Here is a 7,367-nt window from a genome sequence, read left to right as displayed (position 1 = left end):
AATTTCGCCCAATCAACATCCCTGTGGTTTTCCCTCATCAACATCCACCATCTTCTCGCTTCGTCTTCTAGCATAAAGGTGGCTAGAAGCACTTTCTGTGTATCCGAGCACGGAAATACTTCAAACAGTTTTTCGATCCCAAGCACCCAAGCTTCGGCTTTTAGAGGGTCTAGTCCGCCATGGAACTGTGGTGGTTTCATCTTCTTAAACTCCTTGGTGAGGGCGATTATCCGATCATCATTTTGATTATCTGGCACAGGTGGTGCCGGAGGTGGAGGTGGCGGGTGTGGTTGCTGCCACTGTTGTTGCCACTCCTGTTCCTGTCTCAAAGCTTCTACCATTTCTTGGATCAGTCTTTCCATTCTGTCCAGTCTGGCAGTAGAGGATTCCTCTAACTCATCACCTCTGGTTCTCACCATCTGATTAAACTTGCATTATATTTCATACAAAAGGTACACAAGTACGCATACACTAAGGAGCACATATTTCAAGATAATTTGCAATGCCAGTAGTTCACAACTTCCACATATAATTATTCATAACAAAACATTTAAGCATATAATCAATGCTTCCAAACTCGTACTTATCACATGAATGCATCCTAGATCTTATCTAGACGCTTATTGCTCTTTTGGACAAGTGTTTGAGTTATTAACTCGTGCTCTGATACCACTCTGTCACGACCCGAACCCGCCCCTATGGGTTAAGGACATGACCGGCCAGTAATCCTGTGATTACCTACGGCCTCAGACCGAAACAAGAAGAAGACTTGTCAGAGTAAAGGGGCCAAACGGAAGCAAAAATTAAAAACTTTGTCCATAGAGCCGTGCTTATATGCACATCAAACAAACCATACTCAGATACGTTAATAACCCACATTAAAGGTACAGTTTCACAAAATTCATTACAGATAGGATCATCCAAACTAAGTCAACCCATGAAAACTATATATAGACGTATTCAAAACTTCGCCAACCTGACAAAATGTAAACATATAACAAAAGGGCGAAGACGGGTCTTGTGCGTGAGACACAAGGGCTGACTCTCTCAAAACCTTAGTTGCTCCCTACAGACTTCACTGAGGCTGGGTCTGGACTTCTCTTGGCTCACCTACAAACACATGAATGAGCGTGAGCGAAAGCCCAGTGAATAATATCAAATATGACAGTTACATCACAATATGTAGAACAACATGCTCCAAACGGCCTTGGGCCCAATTCATACTTCTAATTAGCAAATATATATGACTATACGAAATGCAAATCGAGTAACTGTAGTTCCAACATTCTGGCCTTTCGCCCATTTGGGTTTCCATTCATGGCAAAATGGCCTTCGGCCCATTCACTTAAGTCGAAACGGCCTTCGGCCCATTCATTTTTATCAAAATGGCCTTCGGCCCATTCATTCATGTCAAAACGGCCTGTGGCCCACTCGTTCATGTCAAAACGGCCTTCGGCCCACTCACATGTGTCAAAACGACCTTTGGTCCATTCATTTACGTCAGGACGACCTTTAGTCCATTCATTTATATCAGGACGACCTTTGGTCCATTCATTCACATCGAAACGACCTTCGGTCCATTCATTTATATCTAAACGACCGTTGGTCCATTCATTCACATCAAACGACCTTCGGTCCATTCATTTATATCAAAATGACCTTTGGTCCATTCATTCATTCCTGTCAGACTTTTGTCCACAATCCCAATTAACAACTCATAAAGTTTATAAGGGAATAAACAATTGGACATTGACAAGCTTTCAAATATTGATATTACTCACAGTGATCGGCTTGTGGATTCGCCCTGGAGCTTGACCCTACACATTCCATGCACACAAAAGGGTCATTAACAATTCAATCCGTCCCTTAATTCACATATTCCTCTTTAGGCTTTATTCTTATCTCATTAACTCATTTATAATGTTTAACACACGCCTAAGAGTGATTACAAGTGAAAGAGAACGGAAAACGAAACACAGAACGCGTGAACAAAATTCCAAAAATTAGGGTCCCCGCTCGAGCGTGTACTTACCCGCTCGAGCGGACCCTTAAGGCCTGCAAAAGTACTAGTTGCATGAAAAATGCGCTCGAGCGTGGAATAGAGCGCTCGAGCTGAAGGCCTGTCTACAAAACTCCACGCTCGAGCGTGAGGTGTCCCGCTCGAGCAGACATCAAACTCTGCAAAAGTGCTCGGAGCAGGATTTTCCCGCTCGAGCGGCCATTACCCCGCTCGAGCGGACATCAAAATTCTGGGTTTCCCAGATTGTGTTCTTGAGCTCCAAATCGGTTTTCCAGCTACAATACTTGCATGCAATGGCTCAAATTACACATTTACACATGCTAACATGCTACTAATACAAGATTACAACACCAGGAAGCTCAATTTCATGATTTATCTACATGCATGTCCCAAAATATCTCAAACCCATCAACAACATGCTCAAATTCAAACATTCAAGACTTATACTCCCATGATTTGTACATGCATGTGGGAGATGCTCATCATTCTCAACTTAGATGGTACAAATGGCGATTACAACATGAGTTTCAACCAAAACTCTACATGAATCATGTGTTTCAAGCTCAAACATGCAGATTCAAAGTAATTTCTTACATGCATGAGTTCCAAGACTTCAAACTCAACAAAAATCAACTTATTACATGCTCTTTAACATTCTATCAACTTTGAACTTACAAATTACAAACAAGAGTCCATGAATTCACTTACTTAAGAGCTTCAACCCTCAAGCTCTAGCCAAATCTTGAGCTAGATCTTCAAATTCCCAAGTCTTGAGCCCAAATTACACAAGTTTCTCCCTTTCTCTCTCTACAACCGGCCCTCTCTTCTCTTCTTTGAGTTTAATATCAGTCAAAATGAGGCTAGGGAGGGAGAGATTGAGTGTTTAAAGCTCGACAACAAAATCCACTAAAGCCAAGATTATAATAATAAAGTAGTTGGGCTCTAATTCATCAATTTAATCGGTTTAATCTAACCCGAATCAATTTTCAATTAAATTTCACCGTAGGCTCTAAAAATTATGCCAATCACAACGGCGTAATCAATTTCGGATTCTGTGGCCGATAAGGCCTCCAATTTAATTTCCGAAGCGGTAAAATCAAACAGATATTCCTACGGTGAACAGATAGAAATTCAAAACCACATATTTTCACATAATGGCATACAAAACCATGCTAAACACATAACCATAAACAACTTAAGGACCAGTCAGCATGATACAGAACAGGGATGTCACAGGAAAGTTACCCCTTATTTGAATAGTACCGAAGCGCACTATAACCAGTTCTCATGGTGAAGGTCACAACCGAACTTTTGGATACAGAAATGACAAAGATGACCTGTTCAATCTCATAGACAGGACAGTTGAATTTGAAGTGTTTTATGGCTGGATTTCATAATGAAGTTGCCTACGTATCCCAAACATGGGAATCAGGCCTTACGTAGTTCGGGATTATGGTACACTCGAGTATTAACCTCTCATTTTGTGCTCTAACTTTTGCCAAGGCCACCCTTCCAGGTTTTCAACCTTGCGAGCTATGTTCTTCTTTTCTTTTCTTCTTTTTTCATCTTTTCCCCTTTTTTTTTTTCTTCTTTTTTTTAATTTTTTCTTCTTTTTCTTTTTTTTCTTCTTTTTCTTGCTCTAACTTTTGCCTAGGTCGCCCTTCTGGGTTTTCGACCGAGTGAGCCTCTCAAGGGTAAAAATGTAGCTTTGTCCATGTCAAATGGTTTCAGGATCTCGAGGCCATCTATGAATCAAGCCTTACGTGGTTTGGGATTATGGTACACTCAAGTATTAACCTCTCATTTTGTGCTCTAACTTTTGCCGCCCTTCCAGGTTTTCAACCTTGCGAGCTATGTTCTTCTTTTCTTTTCTTCTTTTTTCATCTTTTCCCTTTTTTTTATTCTTCTTTTTTTTTTTTCTTCTTTTTCTTTTTTTTCTTCTTTTTCTTGCTCTAACTTTTGCCTGGGTCACCCTTCTGGGTTTTCGACCGAGCGAGCCTCTCAAGGGTAAAAGTGTAGCTTTGTCCATGTCAAATGGTTTCAGGATCTCGAGGCCATCTCAATTCAGGAGAATGGCCATTGTTCGCTGATGATGTAGAAGTCCATCCAATGGGGGCTGAATTTGCCCCTAGTGTTGTGGATAGGAGCTCGATTGTCCTTCAGCAATACTTTCTTCTTTCCTCCCTTCTGGGATTTGGCATTCTTGCCGATCTTCATTGGTTTGCGGAATGGCTCATCTTTTGAATCTTCGAGCACATCTGACATTTTCGTGCCCCTAGTTCAAGGGCTGATTCTTATCTAGTTTTGCAAGCTTCCTTGGATCCCATCTGATCTTCTTGCCCCTAGTTCATGGGCTACTTCAAATCTGGCCACACAGGCCTCACATTGTAGTTGACCGTTGAACATTCTGAATTCAAGTTCAAAGTTTGGAAGCAAAAGGGTTGAGTCTCGAGGCTAAGAGCGATCCTAAGCTGCACAATCTCAAGAGCGATTCCACACAGGTTTTCGTAGAACCACACAAAACATTTTTTGAAATCTTTTAAGAAAGCTACTAATCGCTCGCGTCAAAGACAATGCAAAACCAATCTGGATCAAGCCAGGATCCTTCTTAGTACTCACATTAACAAACATGATCTCATTCATTAAGGGCATAGCACGCCTCTCTTTCTCTCAATTGATCAAAAAAAAATTTGAAAATCCAGAGGAATTCCCCTCTCTTTGTTTTCGTCACATTGTTCAAAAGTTTTTGAAAAACTTAGGTCAATGCAATGACTTAAAGGGCACAGAAAAAGTAGGTGAAAATGCATTGTCGTTTCATTCAAACTTTTGGCACAACCGGCTTAAGGCGAGAACAAGCACAAAAGCATGAAAAACCAATGCTGTTTCATTCAAAACTGTCTGCACAACTGGATCCAAGGCAGAAACAGACCCAAAAGAAAGCGAAAAGCCAAACACAAAACAAAAATAGTGATATCCGAAGTAACAACCCCGGAATCACCCAACTTCTGTACAACAGGACTGACCTGATACAACAAGACAGATCCTTAATCAAAAAGACTGACTCAAAACAAGGAGATAGACTCAAAATAAAACCACAAAAGTGACTCAACACCCAAGTCAAAAACTACAAAAACCAGCATTCGCAAATGCTCAAAACAGTGCATGCCACACGCCACATCTGAAGTAAACTGAGCACCGTCCGCAGGTGGTTCATTCCCTGATCACATACTTGTATTATCCTCGAAGTCCACTAATCCAATGACGATGGACTTTGCTGAGCTTGGTGGGATGATGACCTCATTGTCAAACAAATCCTGTACTTCGTGGTGAAGATGAAAGCAATTGTCGGTGCTGTGACCGATTTGTTGATGGTACGCACAGTACTGGGTAGTATCATGACCGGGTGGAAGACAACTAGGGAGAGGTCGAGGCTCAAGGGGTTTGAGATAGCCTTTTTCAAAAAGGATTTGAAGAGCCTTGGACAAGGGCATATAGAGGGCATGGAAGACCCTACGACCTCGTGGTTGGTACTTCGAGGTTTGTGGATTTTTGATGGGCGCACTAGTGAAAGGGTCAGCAGGCGCTAGCTTGGTTTGCCGATCTCTTTCTGGTATGACGGCCCTTCTCCCGGTTTGCCCCTTGACTCAGACTGCTCTCGTTCTGAGTGGCAAAAGTGCCATCCACAATCTGTGCAATAACTGCGATCGCTTGCTGTTTGTTCAGCCCCCCGGCTTTCAAAGCCTCAATAGCCCACCGAAGGTGTTCATAGGGAGCAATTTCCGCCACAACCTTGTTCTTACCACTGGCCTCCACTTTGCGAGGAGACTGGTTCTTCCAATGTAGCTAGTCCCAAGATTGGGTAGCCCTTTGGTGTGAAATCCCTGGTAGGCGATGTGGTTGATGATGGAGCCAAAACTCCACAGGCTAAATCCGCCACTGTTCTCTGAAGATCTTCAATCATCCTCATCAGCTCAGAAGTGGTGGGTTTACGGGTTTGAGATGATTGGGATTCTGAGAGTGGATGTATGGTAGGTGCCCCAGATGGGTGTTGCATTTCGACATCGGTCTCACTCTGCATGGCGATTCCCTGGTTTAACGTTGCTACCATGGCCACAACTTCTTCCGAACTCTGTGCCATCACGGTCTGCTAAGTTTGGACGAAGGTTATGTGACTGGTGACTGACGGATCAGATGAACCAGTAAGCCTTGTCTGGCCTTTCTTTAACCTGCCTCAGCGAAGGAAAACACCGGCTGCTCTGAACTGAATCTCTGACCTGACAAAGTCTATTCGCACAAGTCCAATATATCCGGGGGATATTTAAGCCTTCTGATGCTACGGTTCCAGGACTACCCCCCTAACAAAAGAGAAAACAGGCAACATCTCAGCCCAATTTCACCAGAATAGACATAAGCATAGCTGAATAACTGTATTCGGCCACTAATCACTGCTCCCCAAATTACCGTCCCAAAACTGAATATGATACCCGCAGATATAACTGATTCTCAAAATATTGATGCCCGCAGGCGTGATACCCGGACTTGCAAATTGATATGTGCATTCCTGTAGAGGCACACTCTAAAAGCACATAACAAGCAAACAAGAGCCAAAACACCCCTATGTTGGGGTAGGGTTTCCCTGTCCTATTTTGTCAGGAGCTAGGGTTTCACTACGCACGTAGCGGTTTCAAACAACCTATAGTCGGGTAAGTAACCTGTCCTAGTTTAGAATGGTCACTACGGATTCCGATATGTACTAGGTCAAATGGTCAAACGGGTGCCCCGGTAAAAACTGGGATTTGTGTTCCCATCGTGGCAGAGCCCGTAACCGGTCAGCCTTATGGTACGCCTCTCAAAGCGAGCCTTCGACAAACAATTCAGAAATAACAGACGGCAAACACTGTGTCCTAGGCACACCAATGCACATGCAATGCAAAGAAACACGTAAGTGTAGTCAAAACAAGATATCATAAGTTTGAGTCAAGTTCTCTAAATCCCCAGCAGAGTCGCCAGAAACTGTAGACGTCCCCGAATGTCCCGGGAAAATCCCGTTTTGTCCATTGGGCTTACTACAGTTCGGACTCAATGTCAGGGTTCTTAATCTGATCTCGCAAAGTGCAATACGAGATTGATAAATCACCAAAGAGTCCAAGTTTGGCAAATCGTTTTGAAAAACTGATTTTTAGAAAGAAGTGTCAAACATGGATTGCTTTGTAAGATACAGAGTCGCCACCTAAATATTTTATTTTGGGGGAATTTAGGAAACCCTGACTCGTGCCTAAGGCCACGTGTCCGTCATCACCAAAGTTGCTTCGGCTCAAGAACTTGGGTACGATTGGGGAACGTCATC

Source organism: Camellia sinensis, chromosome 1, assembly GCF_055761805.1.
Source record: "Camellia sinensis isolate YWXY chromosome 1, ASM5576180v1, whole genome shotgun sequence".
NCBI classification, from domain to species: Eukaryota; Viridiplantae; Streptophyta; class Magnoliopsida; order Ericales; family Theaceae; genus Camellia; species Camellia sinensis.
The sequence above is the reverse complement of the archived record's forward strand: the minus strand, read 5'-3'. Positions refer to the sequence as shown.